General features: G+C 57.9%; 3 long non-coding RNA genes across 10 annotated transcripts; all 3 read left to right on the forward strand.

Moving 5' to 3' along the window:
- The first annotated feature begins 2,405 nt into the window (after nucleotides 1-2,405).
- LOC120323736 lies at nucleotides 2,406-10,143 on the forward strand. Of its 2 annotated transcripts, none has more exons than XR_005564531.1 (3): nucleotides 2,406-2,463; nucleotides 2,568-2,677; nucleotides 10,012-10,143. It is a non-coding gene; the product is annotated as an uncharacterized LOC120323736 (long non-coding RNA). The 2 variants fall into 2 exon arrangements; XR_005564533.1 differs by having other exon boundaries at nucleotides 2,416-2,459.
- Nucleotides 6,294-8,049, forward strand: LOC120323735. 2 transcript variants are annotated; one of them, XR_005564527.1, is made up of 4 exons: nucleotides 6,294-6,426; nucleotides 7,244-7,282; nucleotides 7,811-7,896; nucleotides 8,005-8,049. It is a non-coding gene; the product is annotated as an uncharacterized LOC120323735 (long non-coding RNA). The 2 variants fall into 2 exon arrangements; XR_005564526.1 differs by having other exon boundaries at nucleotides 7,811-7,900; nucleotides 8,005-8,045.
- A 5,870-nt stretch (nucleotides 10,144-16,013) lies between the features above and the next one.
- On the forward strand, nucleotides 16,014-23,163 carry LOC120323740. Of its 6 annotated transcripts, none has more exons than XR_005564535.1 (4): nucleotides 16,014-16,117; nucleotides 16,940-16,978; nucleotides 17,507-17,592; nucleotides 23,125-23,163. It is a non-coding gene; the product is annotated as an uncharacterized LOC120323740 (long non-coding RNA). The 6 variants fall into 6 exon arrangements; XR_005564536.1 differs by having other exon boundaries at nucleotides 17,507-17,596; nucleotides 23,125-23,153; XR_005564541.1 differs by lacking the exon at nucleotides 23,125-23,163 and adding an exon at nucleotides 18,777-18,817 and having other exon boundaries at nucleotides 17,507-17,596.
- The last annotated feature ends 932 nt before the right edge of the window (nucleotides 23,164-24,095 follow it).

Consider the following 24,095-nt stretch of genomic DNA (forward strand, 5'->3'; position numbering starts at 1 on the left):
CTGCCTCAGGGACAGAGGAAGCGGATCTTGCAGGACCCCTTTGTTCGCTCGTTGAGCTCGCAAGAGACACAAGGGGCATGAAATCCCAGGGCAGCTGCGCCTGCCGGAGGGGTTGCAGGGAGAAGCAGCTGGGGGGGGGGGGGAGTTTGCTCTCTGCCCCTTTGCCACCTTCCCCTCGGTTCCCTGGGACTCCAGGGAATCCCAGCTCCCCTTGGCTTCGCCGGGGGCCTCGCGGCAGGGTTTCAAAGTGTGGCGCTGAGATTTTCTGGCCTTGGAACTGATGGCTGTTTCGGGGCACGTCTCAGCGGGCAGTCTGTCTTTTAACGCTTGCCGGGGCAGGAGAATTGCGGCGGAAGAAAGCAAAGGAAGCCCAGAGCCTGGAGTAGGCAGGCCCGGGCCTCTGGCGAGCCCAGGCCTTGCTGCTCGGTGCCGATTGTGCCCGGGGCTTGCTCCTCACCGTTGGGGTCCAAATGAGAGGGGAGCAAGAGGCAGAACAGCCCGCTGCTGCTGCTGCTGCTGCTGCTGGGGCTGAACTGTCTGCAGTGCCCGGGGGCCGGGCAGGACTTGGCCCCGATGCCTGCATTGCTCTGCAGCGGCCAGGGAGGGGTCCCAAAAGTCATCCCCCCGCCTGCTGTGCTGCACAGCAGGGGCTGGCTAGGCCGGTTCCCGGCCGAGGGAGCCCGGTGGAGGCCGTGCTGGGGCTGAGGGGCTGCTGCTCTCTGGGCCTCTCGGGGTTTGCCTTGGAATCCCAAAGCCTGGGCCTGCGCGGGGGAGCGGAGGCAAAGGTGACTGTCAATTGGTTTGTTGTGGAGTGTTTTGGGGCCGAGTTAATGCTCTTGGCTTGTTGTGTGTCAATTCCCAGCCTCGGTCAGGGCTTCCCGGGCAGCGTTGCTGCTGCTGCTGCCGCCGCCGCCGCCGGGAGAGAGAAGTGCTTTGGGAAGCCGGGATAAAACCAGCAACTCTGTGAATTGCTCAGCTTTTCCTAGGGAAGGGCAGGTTTTCGGGAAGAAAGGCCCGTCCTCGCGAAAGGCGCCGTGGGTCTCGCAAGGGGGGGGGCGCGGCTGCAGTGCCGTTCCCGGCCGTGTCCGCCAGGCGGCGACTGCGAGGCGGGGCCCGGCGGTCGGGGGCGGCGAGCGGCGGTGTTTGGTCAGTGCCGGGCTTCTCCGAGCTTCAGTCCGGACTCGGAGGCGTCCTAAGGATGCCTTGGGGTCGAGGGAGTGTGTTCCTGCGGAGTTCAGCAGGCGTTCGGTGAATTTGGGCTTCTGCAGGTGAATTCGGTCCAGTGGTGTGGTTTTGTTGGTTTCCGTCCTCGGAACAGTGGCCCAAAGGTTCTTTTTCCCCTCGCCGTGGGCGCTCCGAGGAGACCAAAGGTGCACAATTCTGCCGGTGACTTGGCTTGCGTTGCCAGTCCGATTGCCAGGATCGAACAGGGACGGAGGTTCCTCCCGGACAAAAGGGGCCAGCGCAGAAAGCTCGGGCTGCCCCGGCAGGGCCCGGGCTGGCCCCAGCACCTGGCAAAACCTCTTTGGGAAAAGGCAGGGAACAACTGCGGTTGTTCTGCCCTTTCTTTAGCCAGGGACTGGAACACAGACAAAATCGAGGTGCTCTTTGACCTATGCCGCAGGGTCCGAGCATTTTTCAGCCTTCCTTAGCAGGGCGTTCTCACCCTCTGAAAAGCTGAAAGGCTTTAACAGCTGGAGACACACCCGCAGCTGTGCTGATTCATGTAGTTTCTTTTAGGAAATGAAGGGGAAGTTTTCCTGTTGTGAGCCTAAATACCAAGTCTACTCTGCTTTTTCAATCAGGTGACGAAGCTTATGGAAAAAAAGACAGAATGCCTCGAGGTGAGTCCATTCTACCGAGTTCTGCTTTTCTGGCATCGGTTTGGGAAAATCACGGGAAACTCTAAAAAGCTTCTCTCCTTGTTTTCTAGTTGTTTTTTCAGCCTTGGTGTAAGTTTCACGTAGAAAAGGGCATAGAATTATTAGAACAGAGAAACACGACTTTCTCGGGAGAGATGGAGGAAAAGTCTGCTGATTGCAGTTCTGCTTTGCTTGTCTTCTGTTAGACTGTCATTTTCTCTCCCTTACTGTTCAAATAGGCAGCAATTAATTGCTCTGCTGAAGAGTTTGCTGTACTAAGTGTCTGTCAAATTGATGCCTTCAACTCAAGACAGCACCTGCTCCTTAGTTACAAAAAATTTCTCACAGGAAATTTTCAGGCGTGCCCATAAACCTCCTGGCTGTTTGTTTGGGAGAGCGGGCTTCTCTCGTCTGGGACAGAACAGTCGTGGCATTTGCTATGGAATGCTGGTGGCAATCTAGTCAGAAGAGGCCCCCGTGCTTCACTAATTTTCCCTTTTTGTTGTTCAGGGTGACTTCTTCCCAGGGATGTTCTTCTCGACCCCCCCGGGGCAAACGGAGGTGTCAGCGTCAGGAGCCATCCTAACTGAGGCCCTGGTAGGTGAGTGCTTTTTGTGGGACTGCACAGCGAAGCTGCCTGTGGGAATGAGCCGGCTATTGCTCGGGGTGCTCCTAACGACAGTGTCTTTTACTCCGTGTTCCCAGGGTGCCTCTTTCCCTTCGGTCGCCATGGACACTGTGCCGGACGCCTCTGGCAGGACTAACCCCGTGGCTTTTCTGTCCAGCGTGCTGTGCTGTGCTGTGTGTGCCTGCAGGTAAGAAAAGCGGGGAGTGCAGTCCCTCTGCTTTGGTTGCTGTGTCTCTTTGGGAGTTGTTTCGGAGGGCAATGAGAGAGCGATTTGGTTTGAAGGGGACCTTTAAAGGGCACCCTGTCTTCCGTGGGCAGGGGCACCTTCCACTCTCATCCCCGATTGGATGCTCTAAGTCCCATCCAGCCTGGCCTGGAACACTTGCAGGGATCCAGGGGCAGGCTCGGCTTCCCTGTGCGGTGTGCTCTAATAGCTCTCCACTGGCATGGTGAAAAATGTCAGCACGTTGTGTGCGACGATGCTAAGCGGGACCCGGGTGAAAATTGCCTTCTCTGAGGTGCAGAGGGAAATAATTCTCCTCTGAAGTCAAATGTATTGGGTTTGGCACGAGTCTCGTCCGCCTTATGTTTGAATTGCTCTCTGTTCTGGGCAGCTGTTTTAAACTAAACTTTTATTTTGTGCCTCCCCCCTCAGCATCCTGTCCGAGACAAAGCTACCTTTCCTCGTGGGAATGGACCGGCCGGGCTTTGGCAATCTGGCCCCTCGAAAGACTAAAGTGACCTCTTGCAGCAGGGGAAGACTTTCTGTCAAGGGGGGCCAGGAAGAACTGGAGTCTCTGGAGAAGAAGAGCTGGAAGCGTGCCCCCGAAAATCCCCAGCCCCGGCTGGTCAGCGGTCTGACTTGCACGGCCCGGTGGCCTTGGCCAGGAGCGGTCCTGCCGGCCTGTAATTTGAATTTCCTACCCGGGCTGTGATTTTAATTTCCACTGGGTGCTGGCAAAGCCCCCCTGGGGGTGAGCCCCAGTGCCTGGCAGGAGCGGAGCGGGCTTGCAGGGAGGCATTCACCTGGTCAGCGTCAGGAACCATCCTAACTGAGGCCTCGGTGAGTGCTTTTTGTATGACTGGACAGTGAAGCTGTGTGAATGACCTGGCTATTGCTCAGTGTACTCCTAATTAAGGTGTCTTTTACTCCGTGTTCCCAGGCTGCCTCTTTCCCTTTGGTGTGGGTGTGCCTCTTTCCCTTCCCGTGGGTGTGCCGGACGCCTCTGGCAGGACTAACCCTGTGGCTTTTATGTCCAACGTACTGTGTGCCTGCAGGTAAGAAAAGCTGGGAGTGCAGTCCCTCTGCTTTGGTTGCTGTGTCTCTTTGGGAGTTGTTTCGGAGGGCAATGAGAGAGCGATTTGGTTTGAAGGGGACCTTTAAAGGGCACCCTGTCTTCCGTGGGCAGGGGCACCTTCCACTCTCATCCCCGGCTGGATGCTCTAAGTCCCATCCAGCCTGGCCTGGAACACTTGCAGGGATCCAGGGGCAGGCTCGGCTTCCCTGTGCGGTGTGCTCTAATATCTCTCCACTGGCATCCTGAAAAATGTCGTCAGCGTGTTTTGTTGGACGCCGGTAAGCAGGACCCGGGTGAAGAGGACATTCTCTGAGGTGCTGGGAGAAGGAGGACTCGTGCGGGCACCTCCAGAGACAGCGGGAACGGGAGCGTGCTGCGGAGAAGGAAAATTCCAGGGGGTGGGTGCCGAGAAATTTGTCCTTCCCTCGCCCTGTGCTCTGCACTCAGCAATGGGTCAAGTGCAGAAGTTTCCTGGGGACCCTGGGAAATGATGCCGGGTCTGCTAAGAAAAGTGGGGCCAAAGGAGCAGGACCTGGGTCTGCGAGCGTGGGAGAAACAAGGGCCGGGTCATCCTCTGCCTCCGGGAGGGAGGGCAGCAGGAAAGGCCACGGACTAAAGCACTGAAGTGCCGTTCCCCAGGGAGCCCCTGCCCAGCACTGAACTTGCTTGTGCACTTGCTGTCCCTTTCCCAGCGGAGCCGAAGCGTCGGGTGCGGGTGCCGGGGGGATGGAGCTGCCAAGGGCAAACTGGGAGGGTGTTTGCGAGGGAAGGGGGTAGAAGGAGCTCTTGACGTGCTTTTTTTCCTTCTTCATCCCACAGAATTGCCACGGGAGGAAATACTTCAGAGGGGCTTCCCTCCGGATAAGCCCTGAATGTGCCAGGAGGTTTCAGCCGGGAGGAAAGGAGCTGTGGAAGAAAAGCAGCCTAAAAATAGCCAGCGGGGATCATCAGGTTTTCCAGCCAAGAAGCACAAGGAGAGAGATGAGGGAATGGGGTTCCAATTCCTAATGATTTGGTGGGTGCAGGAATGATTTGTGTGTGTTTTCCAGTGCCTTTTGATTCCTGAGATGGTTTTAAAATGATGGCTTTAGCAATCAACTAAATCGGAGATGTTGTTTCTGGGAGGAAATGGTGCCAAATAAATGCAGAGTTTTGGGTCAGGTTTTGGGATGATTTGGGTCAGGTTTTGGGGTCAGTTTGGGGTCACTGTTTGGGGTGATTGGGGTCAGTTTTGGGTCAGCTTTTGGGATGATTTGGGTCAGGTTTTGGGGTCAGTTTGGGGTCAGCTTTTGGGGTGATTTGGGTCGGTTTTGGGTCAATTTTTGGGGAGCACTGGGTGTTCCTGGGGGTTGTTGGGGAGCACTGGGTGTTTGCTGGGGAGCACTGGGAGAGAAAATGAAAAAAAAAGAGAATAAAAAATAAACGAAATAAAAAAATGAAACATAAAAAACAAAAGAAAATTAAAAAAAAAAAGGCAAAAAAACTAAAAAGGAAATTAAAATGAAAATGAAATAAAAGAGAAAAAAAAAAAGAAAAAGAAAAAAAAAAAGAAACCCCTTCTTGGGCACCCCGTTTCCTCTCCTCCCGCCCCCCGACCCGTAAATTGCGGGGTCATCACCCCTCAAATGTGAGACGGGGATCCCAAAATGCGGGTGGGGGAACCCCAGGGAGCCGAAAAAGCGGAGGGGGAGCCGCAGTAAGAAAGCGAAGCCGGGCGGTCGGGCGGCGGGGTGGGGGGGGGCAGGCAAGGTGGCGACGGCGGCGCGTGCGCAGTCGTTGGCAAGACGCCGGCGATCACGTGGTAAGTAAGGGCAGCCAGGAGCGGGACCGGCGACGCATGCGCAGTGGCTCTCGTGGCGGTGCAGCGCTCCCCGCTCGAGTTAAGGGCCGGTTCCGGCGGCAGGGCGGGACTGGCGGTCTCCCGTCTCTGGCGGGGTGTGTGTGGGGGGAATAACGTGAAGATTTTTTGGGGTGAAAGCGCAGAAATTAGCGAGGAGGGCCGGTAATTTGGGTAAACTCGGTCACCGGAAGTAGAGAGCGACCGGAAGTCCTCCAAGGCCCCGGCCCGGCAGTCCGCCAAGCCCACAGTAAAGATGGCGCCGCCAGGACCGGAACGACCACACTAAAGATGGCGGCCCCGGCCCGGAAGTTCGCCCCGACGCCACACTCAAGATGGCGCCGCCAGGACCGGAACTTAGCCGAGGCCACACTCAAGATGGCGGCGAGAGGCCCCCGCCCTGGCCTCAGAGAGGCGTCTATCCTGTTGCCTGACCTCCGCCGCGACCCGGACCCCCGCCCCGCGCCCGCAGCGCCGTCTCGCCGCGCCGCTTCCCGCTGTGGGGACGGGGCGGGGCGCTCGGCGGCGCCGGGCGCGGGCGGCAGGTTCGCGGGCGGCGGCAGGCACCGGCGCGGGCAGACCCCTCTCGCGCCGCGGCGCGCCGCGCACGCGCGACGATCCCACGCGGTCGCCGTCCTCCCGCCCCGTTCCGCCCCGCCCCGCCGCTCCGCTCCGCTCCGTCGGTCCGGTCCCGCCGTGCCCCGGAGATGCTGTCGGGGCTGCGCCGCCGCCTCCCCCCCCCCCGGAAGCGACCCACGGCGGCAGATCCGACGTCGGGCTCTGCAGGAGATCGTCGCCGGGGTAAGCGGGGGCCCGGCGGGGGGGCGGCGGCCGCTCTTCTGCCTCTCCCGCGGCCAGCGGGGCCTGCAGGCAGGGGAAGCGACGGGCAGCTTTCTCGCCTCTGCGGAGAAACTTGCACCTGCGTGCCGCCGCAGGGCCGGGTTCGGATGTGCCCTGGCACACGCACCACACCCCCCCGCGGGGAGGGTCTGCGCTGCCTCGGGGACCCTGTCTGTGCTGCCGGGAGAGAGAAATCCTTTGGGAAGCTGGGCTGGAAACAGCAACTCTGTGAACTGCTCAGCTTTTCCTAGGCAAGGGCAGGTTTTAGGGAAGAAAGGCCCGGACGCGCGAAAGGCGCCGCGGGTCTCGCCAAGGGGGGGGGGGGGGCGCGCGGCTGCAGTGCCGCTCCCGGCCGTGTCCGCCAGGCGGCGACTGTGAGGCAGGGCCCGGCGCTCGGGGGCGCCTGGCAAGCGACGCTTGCCCTGGGAAAGCGGCGGGCTTTGGCCACTGCCGGCCTTCCCCCGCAGTGCCCGGGCTGGCCCAGCGCCTGGCAAAACCTCGTAGGGAAAAGGCAAGCAACACCTGCGGTGGTTCTGCCCTTTCTTTAGCCAGGGACTGGAACACAGACAAAATCAAGGGGCTCTTTGACCTGGGCAGGCTCCCAGCATTTTTCAGCCTTCCTTAGCAGTGCATTCTCACCCTCTGAAAAGCTGAAAGGCTTTAACAGCTGGAGACGCGCCTGCAGCTGTGCAGATTAATGTCCTTTCTTTTAGGAAACGAAGGGGAAGTTTTCCTGTTGTGAGCCTAAATACCGAGTCTACTCTGCTTTTTCAATCAGGTGACGAAGCTTATGGAAAAAAAGACCAAAGGCCTCGAGGTGAGTCCATTCTACCCAGTTCTGCTTTTCTGGGATCGGGTTGGGAAAATCACGTGAAATTCTGAAAAGCTTCTCTCCGTGTTTTCTAGTTGTTTTTTCAGCCTTGGTGTAAGTTTCATGTAGAAAAGGGCATAGAATTGTTAGAACAGAGAAACACGACTTTCTCGGGAGAGATGGAAGAAAAGGCTGCTGATTCCAGTTCTGCTTTTCTTGTCTTCTGTTAGACTGTCATTTTCTCTCCCCTACTGTTCAAACAGGCAGCAATTAATTGCTCTGCTGAAGAGTTTGCTGTACTAAGTGTCTGTCAAATCGATGCCTTCAACTCAAGATAGCACCTGCTCCTTAGTTACAAAAAGCTCCTCACAGGAAATTTTCAGGCGTGCCCATAAACCTCCTGGCTGTTTGTTTGGGAGTACAGGGTTTTCTCGTCTGTAACAGAATAGTCGTGGCATTTGCTATGGAATGCTGGTGGCAATCTAGTCAGAAGAGGCCCCCGTGCTTCACTAATTTTGCCTTTTTGTTGTTCAGGGTGACTTCTTCCCAGGGATGTTCTTCTTGACCCCCCGGGGCAAACGGAGGTGTCAGCGTCAGGAGCCATCCTAACTGAGGCCCTGGTAGGTCAGTGCTTTTTGTGTGACCGGACGGTGAAGCTGTCTGTGGGAATGACCTGGCTAGTGCTCGGTGTGGTCCTAATTAAGGTGTCTTTTACTCCGTGTTCCCAGGCTCCCTCTTTCCCTTCGGTCGCCGTGGGTGTGCCGGACGCCTCTGGCAGGACTAACCCCGTGGTTTTTCTGTCCAACGTGCTGTGCTGTGCTGTGCTGTGCGTGCCTGCAGGTAAGAAAAGCGGGGAGTGCAGTCCCTCTGCTTTGCTCGCTGTGTCTCTTGGGGAGTGATTTTGGAGGGGAATCCCAGAGCGATTCGGTTTGAAGGGGACCATCAAAGGCCAGCCTGCCTTCCGTGGGCAGGGACACCTTCCGCTCTCATCCCCGGCTGGATGCTCCCAGTCCCGTCCAGCCTGGCCTGGAACACTTGCAGGGATGGGGCAGGCTCAGCTTCCCTGGGCAGTGTGCTCTAATATCTCTGCACTGGCATCCTGAAAAATGTCGTCAGCGTGTTTTGTTCAACGCTGGTAAGCAGGACCCGGGTGAAGAGGACATTCTGTTAGGTGCAGAGGGAAATAATTCTCCTTTGAAGCCAAATGGATTCAGATTTGCACGAGTCTTGTCTGCCTTATGTTTGAATTGCTTGCTATTCTAGGCAGTTGTTTTAAATTAAACTTTTATTTTGTGTCTCCCCCCCAGTATCCTGTCCAAGACAAAGCTACCTTTCCTCGTGGGAATGGACCGGCCGGGCTTTGGCAGTCTGGCCCCTCGAAAGCCTTAAGTGACCTCTTCCAACAGGGGAAGACTGAAGCAAGCGGTGCCAGACAGAACTGGAGTTTCTGGAGAATAAAAGCTGGAAGCGTGCCCCCGAAAATCCCCCCGGCTGGTCAGCGGTCTGACTTGCACGGACCGGTGGCCTTGGCCAGGAGCGGTCCTGCGGGAAGCGCCTTTGCCCAGGCTGTAATTTTAATTGCCATTGGATGCTTGGCAAAGCCCCCCTGGGTGAGCCCCAGTGCCTGGCAGGAGCGGAGCGGGCTTCCAGGGAGGTATTCACCTGGTCAGCGGCAGGAGCCATCCTACCTGAGGCCTCGGTGAGTGCTTTTTGTATGACTGGACAGTGAAGCTGTGGGAATGACCTGGCTAGTGCTCGGTGTGGTCCTAATTAAGGTGTCTTTTACTCCGTGTTCCCAGGCTCCCTGTTTCCCTTCGGTCGCCGTGGGTGTGCCGGACGCCTCTGGCAGGACTAACCCCGTGGCTTTTCTGTCCAACGTGCTGCTGTGTGTGCCTGCAGGTAAGAAAAGCTGGGAGTGCAGTCCCTCTGCTTTGCTTGCTGTGTCTCTTTGGGAGTTCTTTCGGAGGGCAATGAGAGAGCAATTTGGTTTGAAGGGGACCTTCAAAGGCCACCCTGTCTTCCGTGGGCAGGGGCACCTTCCACTCTCATCTCCGGTTGGATGCTCTAAGTCCCATCCAGCCTGGCCTGGAACACTTGCAGGGATCCAGGGGCAGGCTCAGCTTCCCTGTGCAGTGTGCTCTAATATCTCTCCACTGGCATCATGAAAAATGTCAGCGTGTTTTGTTGGACGCCGGTAAGCAGGACCCGGGTGAAGAGGACATTCTCTGAGGTGCTGGGAGAAGGAGGACTCGTGCGGCCACCTCCAGAGACAGCGGGAACGGGAGCATGCTGCGGAGAAGGAAAATTCCAGGGGGTGGGTGCCGAGAAATTTGTCCTTCCCTTGCCCTGTGCTCTGCACTTAGCAATGGGTCAAGTGCAGAAGTTTCCTGGGGACCCTGGGAAATGATGCCAGGTCTGCCAAGAAAAGTGGGGCCAAAGGAGCAGGACCTGGGTCTGCGAGCGTGGGAGAAACAAGGGCCGGGTCATCCTCTGCCTCCGGGAGGGAGGGCATCAGGAAAGGCCACGGACTAAAGCACTGAAGTGCCGTTCCCCAGGGAGCCCCTGCCCAGCACTGAACTTGCTTGTGCACTTGCTGTCCCTTTCCCAGCGGAGCCGAAGCGTCGGGTGCGGGTGCCGGGGGCATGGAGCTGCCAAGGACAAACGGGGAGGGTGTTTGCGAGGGAAGGGGGGAGAAGGAGCTCTTGACGTGCTTTTTTTCCTTCTTCATCCCACAGAATTGCCACGGGAGGAAATACTTCAGAGGGGCGTCCCTCCGGATAAGCCCTGAATGTGCCAGGAGGTTTCAGCCGGGAGGAAAGGAGCTGTGGAAGAAAAGCAGCCTAAAAATAGCCAGCGGGGATCATCAGGTTTTCCAGCCAAGAAGCACAAGGAGAGAGATGAGGGAATGGGGTTCCAATTCCTAATGATTTGGTGGGTGCAGGAATGATTTGTGTGTGTTTTCCAGTGCCTTTTGCTTCCCGAGATGGTTTTAAAATGATGGCTTTAGCAATCAACTAAATCGGAGATGTTGTTTCTGGGAGGAAATGGTGCCAAATAAATGCAGAGTTTTGGGTCAGGGTTTGGGATGATTTGGGTCAGGTTTTGGGGTCAGTTTGGGGTCACTGTTTGGGGTGATTGGGGTCAGTTTTGGGTCAGGTTTTGGGATGATTTGGGTCGGTTTTGGGTCAATTTTTGGGGAGCACTGGGTGTTCCTGGGGGTTGTTGGGGAGCACTGGGTGTTTACTGGGGAGCACTGGGAGAGAAGATGAAAAATAAAGAGAATAAAAAATAAACGAAATAAAAAAATGAAACATAAAAAACAAAAGAAAATTAAAAAAAAAAAAGGCAAAAAACCTAAAAAGGAAATTAAAATGAAAATGAAATAAAAGAGAAAAAAAAAAAAAAAGAAAAAAAAAAAAGAAACCCCTTCTTGGGCACCCCGTTTCCTCTCCTCCCGCCCCCCGACCCGTAAATTGCGGGGTCATCACCCCTCAAATGTGAGACGGGGATCCCAAAATGCGGGTGGGGGAACCCCAGGGAGCCGAAAAAGCGGAGGGGGAGCCGCAGTAAGAAAGCGAAGCCGGGCGGTCGGGCGGCGGGGTGGGGGGGGGGGCAGGCAAGGTGGCGACGGCGGCGCGTGCGCAGTCGTTGGCAAGACGCCGGCGATCACGTGGTAAGTAAGGGCAGCCAGGAGCGGGACCGGCGACGCATGCGCAGTGGCTCTCGTGACGGTGCAGCGCTCCCCGCTCGAGTTAAGGGCCGGTTCCGGCGGCAGGGCGGGACTGGCGGTCTCCCGTCTCTGGCGGGGTGTGTGTGGGGGGAATAACGTGAAGATTTTTTGGGGTGAAAGCGCAGAAATTAGCGAGGAGGGCCGGTAATTTGGGTAAACTCGGTCACCGGAAGGAGAGAGCGACCGGAAGTCCTCCAAGGCCCCGGCCCGGCAGTCCGCCAAGCCCACAGTAAAGATGGCGCCGCCAGGACCGGAACGACCACACTAAAGATGGCGGCCCCGGCCCGGAAGTTCGCCCCGACGCCACACTCAAGATGGCGCCGCCAGGACCGGAACTCAGCCGAGGCCACACTCAAGATGGCGGCGAGAGGCCCCCGCCCTGGCCTCAGAGAGGCGTCTATCCTGTTGCCTGACCTCCGCCGCGACCCGGACCCCCGCCCCGCGCCCGCAGCGCCGTCTCGCAGCGCCGCTTCCCGCTGTGGGGACGGGGCGGGGCGCTCGGCGGCGCCGGGCGCGGGCGGCAGGTTCGCGGGCGGCGGCAGGCACCGGCGCGGGCAGACCCCTCTCGCGCCGCGGCGCGCCGCGCACGCGCGACGATCCCACGCGGTCGCCGTCCTCCCGCCCCGTTCCGCCCCGCTCCGCTCCGCTCCCGGTCGGTCCCGCCGTGCCCCGGAGATGCTGTCGGGGCTGCGCCGCCGCCTCCCCCCCCCAGAAGCGACCCACGGCGGCAGATCCGACGTCGGGCTCTGCAGGAGATCGTCGCCGGGGTAAGCGGGGGCCCGGCGGGGGGGCGGCGGCCGCTCTTCTGCCTCTCCCGCGGCCAGCGGGGCCTGCAGGCAGGGGAAGCGACGGGCAGCTTTCTCGCCTCTGCGGAGAAACTTGCACCTGCGTGCCGCCGCAGGGCCGGGTTCGGATGTGCCCTGGCATTGCACACGCACCACACCCCCCCGCGGGGAGGGTCTGCGCTGCCTCGGGAACCCTGTCTGTGCTGCCGGGAGAGAGAAATCCTTTGGGAAGCTGGGCTGGAAACAGCAACTCTGTGAACTGCTCAGCTTTTCCTAGGCAAGGGCAGGTTTTAGGGAAGAAAGGCCCGGACGCGCGAAAGGCGCCGCGGGTCTCGCCAAGGAGGGGGGGGGGGGCGCGCGGCTGCAGTGCCGCCCCCGGCCGTGTCCGCCAGGCGGCGACTGTGAGGCAGGGCCCGGCGCTCGGGGGCGCTCTGGCAAGCGACGCTTGCCCTGGGAAAGCGGCGGGCTTTGGCCACTGCCGGCCTTCCCCCGCAGTGCCCGGGCTGGCCCAGCGCCTGGCAAAACCTCGTAGGGAAAAGGCAAGCAACACCTGCGGTGGTTCTGCCCTTTCTTTAGCCGGGGACTGCAACACAGACAAAATCAAGGGGCTCTTTGACCTGGGCAGGCTCCCAGCATTTTTCAGCCTTCCTTAGCAGGGCATTCTCACCCTCTGAAAAGCTGAAAGGCTTTAACAGCTGGAGACGCGCCTGCAGCTGTGCAGATTAATGTCCTTTCTTTTAGGAAACGAAGGGGAAGTTTTCCTGTTGTGAGCCTAAATACCGAGTCTACTCTGCTTTTTCAATCAGGTGACGAAGCTTATGGAAAAAAAGACCAAAGGCCTCTAGGTGAGTCCATTCTACCCAGTTCTGCTTTTCTGGGATCGGGTTGGGAAAATCACGTGAAATTCTGAAAAGCTTCTCTCCGTGTTTTCTAGTTGTTTTTTCAGTCTTGGTGTAAGTTTCATGTAGAAAAGGGCATAGAATTGTTAGAACAGAGAAACACGACTTTCTCGGGAGAGATGGAAGAAAAGGCTGCTGATTCCAGTTCTGCTTTTCTTGTCTTCTGTTAGTCTGTCATTTTCTCTCCCCTACTCTTCAAACAGGCAGCAATTAATTGCTCTGCTGAAGAGTTTGCTGTACTAAGTGTCTGTCAAATCGATGCCTTCAACTCAAGATAGCACCTGCGCCTTAGTTACAAAAAGCTCCTCACAGGAAATTTTCAGGCGTGCCCATAAACCTCCTGGCTGTTTGTTTGGGAGTACAGGGTTTTCTCGTCTGTAACAGAATAGTCGTGGCATTTGCTATGGAATGCTGGTGGCAATCTAGTCAGAAGAGGCCCCCGTGCTTCACTAATTTTGCCTTTTTGTTGTTCAGGGTGACTTCTTCCCAGGGATGTTCTTCTTGACCCCCCGGGGCAAACGGAGGTGTCAGCGTCAGGAGCCATCCTAACTGAGGCCCTGGTAGGTCAGTGCTTTTTGTGTGACCGGACGGTGAAGCTGTCTGTGGGAAGGACCTGGCTAGTGCTCGGTGTGGTCCTAATTAAGGTGTCTTTTACTCCGTGTTCCCAGGCTCCCTCTTTCCCTTCGGTCGCCGTGGGTGTGCCGGACGCCGCTGGCAGGACTAACCCCGTGGCTTTTCTGTCCAACGTGCTGTGCTGTGCTGTGTGTGCCTGCAGGTAAGAAAAGCGGGGAGTGCAGTCCCTCTGCTTTGCTCGCTGTGTCTCTTGGGGAGCGATTTTGGAGGGGAATCCCAGAGCGATTCGGTTTGAAGGGGACCTTCAAAGGCCAGCCTGTCTTCCGTGGGCAGGGACACCTTCCACTGTCCCCGGTTGCTGCGAGTCCCGTCCAGCCCGGCCTGGAACACTTGCAGGGATGGGGCAGGCTCAGCTTCCCTGGGCAGTGTGCTCTAATATCTCTCCACTGGCATCCTGAAAAATGTCGTCAGCGTGTTTTGTTGGACGCCGGTAAGCAGGACCCGGGTGAAGAGGACATTCTCTGAGGTGCTGGGAGAAGGAGGACTCGTGCGGGCACCTCCAGAGACAGCGGGAACGGGAGCGTGCTGCGGAGAAGGAAAATTCCAGGGGGTGGGTGCCAGGAAATTTGTCCTTCCCTCGCCCTGTGCTCTGCACTCAGCAATGGGTCAAGTGCAGAAGTTTCCTGGGGACCCTGGGAAATGATGCCGGGTCTGCTAAGAAAAGTGGGGCCAAAGGAGCAGGACCTGGGTCGGCGAGCGTGGGAGAAACAAGGGCCGGGTCATCCTCTGCCTCCGGGAGGGAGGGCAGCAGGAAAGGCCACGGACTAAAGCACTGAAGTGCCGTTCCCCAGGGAGCCCCTGCCCAGCACTGAACTTGCTTGTGCACTTGCTGTCCCTTTCCCAGCGGAGCCGAAGCGTCGGGTGCGGGTGCCGGGGGCATGGAGCTGCCAAGGACAAACTGGGAGGGTGGTTGCGAGGGAAGGGGGGAGAAGGAGCTCTTGACGTGCTTTTTTTCCTTCTTCATCCCACAGAATTGCCACGGGAGGAAATACTTCAGAGGGGCTTCCCTCCGGATAAGCCCTGAATGTGCCAGGAGGTTTCAGCCGGGAGGAAAGGAGCTGTGGAAGAAAAGCAGCCTAAAAATAGCCAGCGGGGATCATCAGGGTTTCCAGCCAAGAAGCACAAGGAGAGAGATGAGGGAATGGGGTTCCAATTCCTAATGATTTGGTGGGTGCAGGAATGATTTGTGTGTGTTTTCCAGTGCCTTTTGATTCCGGAGATGGTTTTAAAATGATGGCTTTAGCAATCAACTAAATCGGAGATGTTGTTTCTGGGAGGAAATGGTGCCAAATAAATGCAGAGTTTTGGGTCAGGTTTTGGGATGATTTGGGTCAGGTTTGGGGGTCAGTTTGGGGTCACTGTTTGGGGTGATTGGGGTCAGTTTTGGGTCAGGTTTTGGGATGATTTGGGTCAGGTTTTGGGGTCAGTTTTGGGTCAGCTTTTGGGGTGATTTGGGTCGGTTTTGGGTCAATTTTTGGGGAGCACTGGGTGTTCCTGGGGGTTGTTGGGGAGCACTGGGTGTTTACTGGGGAGCACTGGGAGAGAAGATGAAAAATAAAGAGAATAAAAAATAAACGAAATAAAAAAATGAAACATAAAAAACAAAAGAAAATTAAAAAAAAAAAAAGGCAAAAAAACTAAAAAGGAAATAAAATGAAAATGAAATAAAAGAGAAAAAAAAAAAAGAAAAAAAAAAAGAAACCCCTTCTTGGGCACCCCGTTTCCTCTCCTCCCGCCCCCCGACCCGTAAATTGCGGGGTCATCACCCCTCAAATGTGAGACGGGGATCCCAAAATGCGGGTGGGGGAACCCCAGGGAGCCGAAAAAGCGGAGGGGGAGCCGCAGTAAGAAAGCGAAGCCGGGCGGTCGGGCGGCGGGGTGGGGGGGGGGGGCAGGCAAGGTGGCGACGGCGGCGCGTGCGCAGTCGTTGGCAAGACGCCGGCGATCACGGGGTAAGTAAGGGCAGCCAGGAGCGGGACCGGCGACGCATGCGCAGTGGCTCTCGTGGCGGTGCAGCGCTCCCCGCTCGAGTTAAGGGCCGGTTCCGGCGGCAGGGCGGGACTGGCGGTCTCCCGTCTCTGGCGGGGGGTGTGTGGGGGGAATAACGTGAAGATTTTTTGGGGTGAAAGCGCAGAAATTAGCGAGGAGGGCCGGTAATTTGGGTAAACTCGGTCACCGGAAGTAGAGAGCGACCGGAAGTCCTCCAAGGCCCCGGCCCGGCAGTCCGCCAAGCCCACAGTAAAGATGGCGCCGCCAGGACCGGAACGACCACACTAAAGATGGCGGCCCCGGCCCGGAAGTTCGCCCCGACGCCACACTCAAGATGGCGCCGCCAGGACCGGAACTTAGCCGAGGCCACACTCAAGATGGCGGCGAGAGGCCCCCGCCCTGGCCTCAGAGAGGCGTCTATCCTGTTGCCTGACCTCCGCCGCGACCCGGACCCCCGCCCCGCGCCCGCAGCGCCGTCTCGCCGCGCCGCTTCCCGCTGTGGGGACGGGGCGGGGCGCTCGGCGGCGCCGGGCGCGGGCGGCAGGTTCGCGGGCGGCGGCAGGCACCGGCGCGGGCAGACCCCTCTCGCGCCGCGGCGCGCCGCGCACGCGCGACGATCCCACGCGGTCGCCGTCCTCCCGCCCCGTTCCGCCCCGTTCCGCCCGCTCCGCTCCGCTCCGCTCCCGGTCGGTCCCGCCGTGCCCCGGAGATGCTGTCGGGGCTGCGCCGCCGCCTCCCCCCCCCCCCCGGAAGCGACCCACGGCGGCAGATCCGACGTCGGGCTCTGCAGGAGATCGTCGCCGGGGTAAGCGGGGGCCCGGCGGGGGGGCGGCGGCCGCTCTTCTGCCTCTCCCGCGGCCAGCGGGGCCTGCAGGCAGGGGAAGCGACGGGCAGCTTTCTCGCCTCTGCGGAGAAACTTGCACCTGCGTGCCGCCGCAGGGCCGGGTTCGGATGTGCCCTGGCATTGCACACGCACCACACCCCCCCGCGGGGAGGGTCTGCGCTGCCTCGGGGACCCTGTCTGTGCTGCCGGGAGAGAGAAATCCTTTGGGAAGCTGGGCTGGAAACAGCAACTCTGTGAACTGCTCAGCTTTTCCTAGGCAAGGGCAGGTTTTAGGGAAGAAAGGCCCGGACGCGCGAAAGGCGCCGCGGGTCTCGCCAAGGGGGGGGGGGGGCGCGCGGCTGCAGTGCCGCTCCCGGCCGTGTCCGCCAGGCGGCGACTGTGAGGCAGGGCCCGGCGCTCGGGGGCGCTCTCGCAAGCGACGCTTGCCCTGGGAAAGCGGCGGGCTTTGGCCACTGCCGGCCTTCCCCCGCAGTGCCCGGGCTGGCCCAGCGCCTGGCAAAACCTCGTAGGGAAAAGGCAAGCAACACCTGCGGTGGTTCTGCCCTTTCTTTAGCCAGGGACTGCAACACAGACAAAATCAAGGGGCTCTTTGACCTGGGCAGGCTCCCAGCATTTTTCAGCCTTCCTTAGCAGGGCATTCTCACCCTCTGAAAAGCTGAAAGGCTTTAACAGCTGGAGACGCGCCTGCAGCTGTGCAGATTAATGTCCTTTCTTTTCGGAAACGAAGGGGAAGTTTTCCTGTTGTGAGCCTAAATACCGAGTCTACTCTGCTTTTTCAATCAGGTGACGAAGCTTATGGAAAAAAAGACCAAAGGCCTCGAGGTGAGTCCATTCTACCCAGTTCTGCTTTTCTGGGATCGGGTTGGGAAAATCACGTGAAATTCTGAAAAGCTTCTCTCCGTGTTTTCTAGTTGTTTTTTCAGCCTTGGTGTAAGTTTCATGTAGAAAAGGGCATAGAATTGTTAGAACAGAGAAACACGACTTTCTCGGGAGAGATGGAAGAAAAGGCTGCTGATTCCAGTTCTGCTTTTCTTGTCTTCTGTTAGACTGTCATTTTCTCTCCCCTACTGTTCAAACAGGCAGCAATTAATTGCTCTGCTGAAGAGTTTGCTGTACTAAGTGTCTGTCAAATCGATGCCTTCAACTCAAGATAGCACCTGCTCCTTAGTTACAAAAAGCTCCTCACAGGAAATTTTCAGGCGTGCCCATAAACCTCCTGGCTGTTTGTTTGGGAGTACAGGGTTTTCTCGTCTGTAACAGAATAGTCGTGGCATTTGCTATGGAATGCTGGTGGCAATCTAGTCAGAAGAGGCCCCCGTGCTTCACTAATTTTGCCTTTTTGTTGTTCAGGGTGACTTCTTCCCAGGGATGTTCTTCTTGACCCCCCGGGGCAAACGGAGGTGTCAGCGTCAGGAGCCATCCTAACTGAGGCCCTGGTAGGTCAGTGCTTTTTGTGTGACCGGACGGTGAAGCTGTCTGTGGGAATGACCTGGCTAGTGCTCGGTGTGGTCCTAATTAAGGTGTCTTTTACTCCGTGTTCCCAGGCTCCCTGTTTCCCTTCGGTCGCCGTGGGTGTGCCGGACGCCTCTGGCAGGACTAACCCCGTGGCTTTTCTGTCCAACGTGCTGTGCTGTGCTGTGCTGTGCTGTGTGTGCCTGCAGGTAAGAAAAGCGGGGAGTGCAGTCCCTCTGCTTTGCTCGCTGTGTCTCTTGGGGAGTGATTTTGGAGGGGAATCCCAGAGCGATTTGGTTTGAAGGGGACCTTCAAAGGCCAGCCTGCCTTCCGTGGGCAGGGACACCTTCCGCTCTCATCCCCGGCTGGATGCTCCCAGTCCCGTCCAGCCTGGCCTGGAACACTTGCAGGGATGGGGCAGGCTCAGCTTCCCTGGGCAGTGTGCTCTAATATCTCTCCACTGGCATCCTGAAAAATGTCGTCAGCGTGTTTTGTTCAACGATGGTAAGCAGGACCCGGGTGAAGAGGACATTCTGTTAGGTGCAGAGGGAAATAATTCTCCTTTGAAGCCAAATGGATTCAGATTTGCACGAGTCTTGTCTGCCTTATGTTTGAATTGCTTTCTATTCTAGGCAGTTGTTTTAAATTAAACTTTTATTTTGTGTCTCCCCCCCAGTATCCTGTCCAAGACAAAGCTACCTTTCCTCGTGGGAATGGACCGGCCGGGCTTTGGCAGTCTGGCCCCTCGAAAGCCTTAAGTGACCTCTTCCAACAGGGGAAGACTGAAGCAAGCGGTGCCAGACAGAACTGGAGTTTCTGGAGAATAAAAGCTGGAAGCGTGCCCCCGAAAATCCCCCCGGCTGGTCAGCGGTCTGACTTGCACGGACCGGTGGCCTTGGCCAGGAGCGGTCCTGCGGGAAGCGCCTTTGCCCAGGCTGTAATTTTAATTTCCATTGGATGCTTGGCAAAGCCCCCCTGGGTGAGCCCCAGTGCCTGGCAGGAGCGGAGCGGGCTTCCAGGGAGGTATTCACCTGGTCAGCGGCAGGAGCCATCCTACCTGAGGCCTCGGTGAGTGCTTTTTGTGTGACTGGACAGTGAAGCTGTGGGAATGACCTGGCTAGTGCTCGGTGTGGTCCTAATTAAGGTGTCTTTTACTCCGTGTTCCCAGGCTCCCTGTTTTCCTTCGGTCGCCGTGGGTGTGCCGGACGCCTCTGGCAGGACTAACCCCGTGGCTTTTCTGTCCAACGTGCTGTGCTGTGCTGTGCTGTGTGTGCCTGCAGGTAAGAAAAGCTGGGAGTGCAGTCCCTCTGCTTTGCTCGCTGTGTCTCTTGGGGAGCGATTTTGGAGGGGAATCCCAGAGCGATTTGGTTTGAAGGGGACCTTCAAAGGCCAGCCTGCCTTCCGTGGGCAGGGACACCTTCCACTGTCCCCGGTTGCTGCGAGTCCCGTCCAGCCCGGCCTGGAACACTTGCAGGGATGGGGCAGGCTCAGCTTCCCTGGGCAGTGTGCTCTAATATCTCTCCACTGGCATCCTGAAAAATGTCGTCAGCGTGTTTTGTTGGACGCCGGTAAGCAGGACCCGGGTGAAGAGGACATTCTCTGAGGTGCTGGGAGAAGGAGGACTCGTGCGGGCACCTCCAGAGACAGCGGGAACGGGAGCGTGCTGCGGAGAAGGAAAATTCCAGGGGGTGGGTGCCGAGAAATTTGTCCTTCCCTCGCCCTGTGCTCTGCACTCAGCAATGGGTCAAGTGCAGAAGTTTCCTGGGGACCCTGGGAAATGATGCCGGGTCTGCTAAGAAAAGTGGGGCCAAAGGAGCAGGACCTGGGTCTGCGAGCGTGGGAGAAACAAGGGCCGGGTCATCCTCTGCCTCCGGGAGGGAGGGCAGCAGGAAAGGCCACGGACTAAAGCACTGAAGTGCCGTTCCCCAGGGAGCCCCTGCCCAGCACTGAACTTGCTTGTGCACTTGCTGTCCCTTTCCCAGCGGAGCCGAAGCGTCGGGTGCGGGTGCCGGGGGCATGGAGCTGCCAAGGACAAACTGGGAGGGTGTTTGCGAGGGAAGGGGGGAGAAGGAGCTCTTGACGTGCTTTTTTTCCTTCTTCATCCCACAGAATTGCCACGGGAGGAAATACTTCAGAGGGGCTTCCCTCCGGATAAGCCCTGAATGTGCCAGGAGGTTTCAGCCGGGAGGAAAGGAGCTGTGGAAGAAAAGCAGCCTAAAAATAGCCAGCGGGGATCATCAGGTTTTCCAGCCAAGAAGCACAAGGAGAGAGATGAGGGAATGGGGTTCCAATTCCTAATGATTTGGTGGGTGCAGGAATGATTTGTGTGTGTTTTCCAGTGCCTTTTGATTCCTGAGATGGTTTTAAAATGATGGCTTTAGCAATCAACTAAATCGGAGATGTTGTTTCTGGGAGGAAATGGTGCCAAATAAATGCAGAGTTTTGGGTCAGGTTTTGGGATGATTTGGGTCAGGTTTTGGGGTCAGTTTGGGGTCACTGTTTGGGGTGATTGGGGTCAGTTTTGGGTCAGGTTTTGGGATGATTTGGGTCAGGTTTTGGGGTCAGTTTTGGGTCAGCTTTTGGGGTGATTTGGGTCGGTTTTGGGTCAATTTTTGGGGAGCACTGGGTGTTCCTGGGGGTTGTTGGGGAGCACTGGGTGTTTACTGGGGAGCACTGGGAGAGAAGATGAAAAATAAAGAGAATAAAAAATAAACGAAATAAAAAAATGAAACATAAAAAACAAAAGAAAATTAAAAAAAAAAAAAGGCAAAAAAACTAAAAAGGAAATAAAATGAAAATGAAATAAAAGAGAAAAAAAAAAAAGAAAAAAAAAAAGAAACCCCTTCTTGGGCACCCCGTTTCCTCTCCTCCCGCCCCCCGACCCGTAAATTGCGGGGTCATCACCCCTCAAATGTGAGACGGGGATCCCAAAATGCGGGTGGGGGAACCCCAGGGAGCCGAAAAAGCGGAGGGGGAGCCGCAGTAAGAAAGCGAAGCCGGGCGGTCGGGCGGCGGGGGGTGGGGGGGGCAGGCAAGGTGGCGACGGCGGCGCGTGCGCAGTCGTTGGCAAGACGCCGGCGATCACGTGGTAAGTAAGGGCAGCCAGGAGCGGGACCGGCGACGCATGCGCAGTGGCTCTCGTGACGGTGCAGCGCTCCCCGCTCGAGTTAAGGGCCGGTTCCGGCGGCAGGGCGGGACTGGCGGTCTCCCGTCTCTGGCGGGGTGTGTGTGGGGGGAATAACGTGAAGATTTTTTTGGGGTGAAAGCGCAGAAATTAGCGAGGAGGGCCGGTAATTTGGGTAAACTCGGTCACCGGAAGTAGAGAGCGACCGGAAGTCCTCCAAGGCCCCGGCCCGGCAGTCCGCCAAGCCCACAGTACAGATGGCGCCGCCAGGACCGGAACGACCACACTAAAGATGGCGGCCCCGGCCCGGAAGTTCGCCCCGACGCCACACTCAAGATGGCGCCGCCAGGACCGGAACTTAGCCGAGGCCACACTCAAGATGGCGGCGAGAGGCCCCCGCCCTGGCCTCAGAGAGGCGTCTATCCTGTTGCCTGACCTCCGCCGCGACCCGGACCCCCGCCCCGCGCCCGCAGCGCCGTCTCGCCGCGCCGCTTCCCGCTGTGGGGACGGGGCGGGGCGCTCGGCGGCGCCGGGCGCGGGCGGCAGGTTCGCGGGCGGCGGCAGGCCCCGGCGCGGGCAGACCCCTCTCGCGCCGCGGCGCGCCGCGCACGCGCGACGATCCCACGCGGTCGCCGTCCTCCCGCCCCGTTCCGCCCCGTTCCGCTCCGCTCCGCTCCGCTCCGCTCCCGGTCGGTCCCGCCGTGCCCCGGAGATGCTGTCGGGGCTGCGCCGCCGCCTCCCCCCCCCCCCGGAAGCGACCCACGGCGGCAGATCCGACGTCGGGCTCTGCAGGAGATCGTCGCCGGGGTAAGCGGGGGCCCGGCGGGGGGGCGGCGGCCGCTCTTCTGCCTCTCCCGCGGCCAGCGGGGCCTGCAGGCAGGGGAAGCGACGGGCAGCTTTCTCGCCTCTGCGGAGAAACTTGCACCTGCGTGCCGCCGCAGGGCCGGGTTCGGATGTGCCCTGGCATTGCACACGCACCACACCCCCCCGCGGGGAGGGTCTGCGCTGCCTCGGGGACCCTGTCTGTGCTGCCGGGAGAGAGAAATCCTTTGGGAAGCTGGGCTGGAAACAGCAACTCTGTGAACTGCTCAGCTTTTCCTAGGCAAGGGCAGGTTTTAGGGAAGAAAGGCCCGGACGCGCGAAAGGCGCCGCGGGTCTCGCCAAGGAGGGGGGGGGGGCGCGCGGCTGCAGTGCCGCTCCCGGCCGTGTCCGCCAGGCGGCGACTGTGAGGCAGGGCCCGGCGCTCGGGGGCGCTCTGGCAAGCGACGCTTGCCCTGGGAAAGCGGCGGGCTTTGGCCACTGCCGGCCTTCCCCCGCAGTGCCCGGGCTGGCCCAGCGCCTGGCAAAACCTCGTAGGGAAAAGGCAAGCAACACCTGCGGTGGTTCTGCCCTTTCTTTAGCCAGGGACTGGAACACAGACAAAATCAAGGGGCTCTTTGACCTGGGCAGGCTCCCAGCATTTTTCAGCCTTCTTTAGCAGGGCATTCTCACCCTCTGAAAAGCTGAAAGGCTTTAACAGCTGGAGACGCGCCTGCAGCTGTGCAGATTAATGTCCTTTCTTTTAGGAAACGAAGGGGGAGTTTTCCTGTTGTGAGCCTAAATACCGAGTCTACTCTGCTTTTTCAATCAGGTGACGAAGCTTATGGAAAAAAAGACCAAAGGCCTCGAGGTGAGTCCATTCTACCCAGTTCTGCTTTTCTGGGATCGGGTTGGGAAAATCACGTGAAATTCTGAAAAGCTTCTCTCCGTGTTTTCTAGTTGTTTTTTCAGCCTTGGTGTACGTTTCATGTAGAAAAGGGCATAGAATTGTTAGAACAGAGAAACACGACTTTCTCGGGAGAGATGGAAGAAAAGGCTGCTGATTCCAGTTCTGCTTTTCTTGTCTTCTGTTAGACTGTCATTTTCTCTCCCCTACTCTTCAAACAGGCAGCAATTAATTGCTCTGCTGAAGAGTTTGCTGTACTAAGTGTCTGTCAAATCGATGCCTTCAACTCAAGATAGCACCTGCTCCTTAGTTACAAAAAGCTCCTCACAGGAAATTTTCAGGCGTGCCCATAAACCTCCTGGCTGTTTGTTTGGGAGTACAGGGTCTTCTCGTCTGTAACAGAATAGTCGTGGCATTTGCTATGGAATGCTGGTGGCAATCTAGTCAGAAGAGGACCCCGTGCTTCACTAATTTTGCCTTTTTGTTGTTCAGGGTGACTTCTTCCCAGGGATGTTATTCTTGACACCCCGGGGCACATGGAGGTATTCACCTGGTCAGCGTCAGGAGCCATCCTAACTGAGGCCTCGGTGAGTGCTTTTTGTATGACTGGACAGTGAAGCTGTGTGAATGACCTGGCTAGTGCTCGGTGTACTCCTAATTAAAGTGTCTTTTACTCCGTGTTCCCAGGCTCCCTCTTTCCCTTCGGTCGCCGTGAGTGTGCCGGACGCCTCTGGCAGGACTAACCCCGTGGCTTTTCTGTCCAACGTGCTGTGCTGTGCTGTGCTGTGTGTGCCTGCAGGTAAGAAAAGCTGGGAGTGCAGTCCCTCTGCCTTGCTCGCTGTGTCTCTTGGGGAGCGATTTTGGAGGGGAATCCCAGAGCGATTTGGTTTGAAGGGGACCTTCAAAGGCCAGCCTGCCTTCCGTGGGCAGGGACACCTTCCGCTCTCATCCCCGGCTGGATGCTCCCAGTCCCGTCCAGCCGGGCCTGGAACACTTGCAGGGATGGGGCAGGCTCAGCTTCCCTGGGCAGTGTGCTCTAATATCTCTGCACTGGCATCCTGAAAAATGTCGTCAGCGTGTTTTGTTCAACGATGGTAAGCAGGACCCGGGTGAAGAGGACATTCTGTTAGGTGCAGAGGGAAATAATTCTCCTTTGAAGACAAATGGATTCAGATTTGCACGAGTCTTGTCTGCCTTATGTTTGAATTGCTTTCTATTCTAGGCAGTTGTTTTAAATTAAACTTTTATTTTGTGTCTCCCCCCCAGTATCGTGTCCAAGACAAAGCTACCTTTCCTCGTGGGAATGGACCGGCCGGGCTTTGGCAGTCTGGCCCCTCGAAAGCCTTAAGTGACCTCTTCCAACAGGGGAAGACTGAAGCAAGCGGTGCCAGACAGAACTGGAGTTTCTGGAGAATAAAAGCTGGAAGCGTGCCCCCGAAAATCCCCCCGGCTGGTCCGCGGTCTGACTTGCACGGACCGGTGGCCTTGGCCAGGAGCGGTCCTGCGGGAAGCGCCTTTGCCCAGGCTGTAATTTTAATTTCCATTGGATGCTTGGCAAAGCCGCCCTGGGTGAGCCCCAGTGCCTGGCAGGAGCGGAGCGGGCTTCCAGGGAGGTATTCACCTGGTCAGCGGCAGGAGCCATCCTACCTGAGGCCTCG

Source organism: Pipra filicauda, unplaced genomic scaffold (assembly GCF_003945595.2).
Source record: "Pipra filicauda isolate LSUMZ 115617 unplaced genomic scaffold, ASM394559v2 scaffold1148_size25850_pilon, whole genome shotgun sequence".
Taxonomy (NCBI): domain Eukaryota; kingdom Metazoa; phylum Chordata; class Aves; order Passeriformes; family Pipridae; genus Pipra; species Pipra filicauda.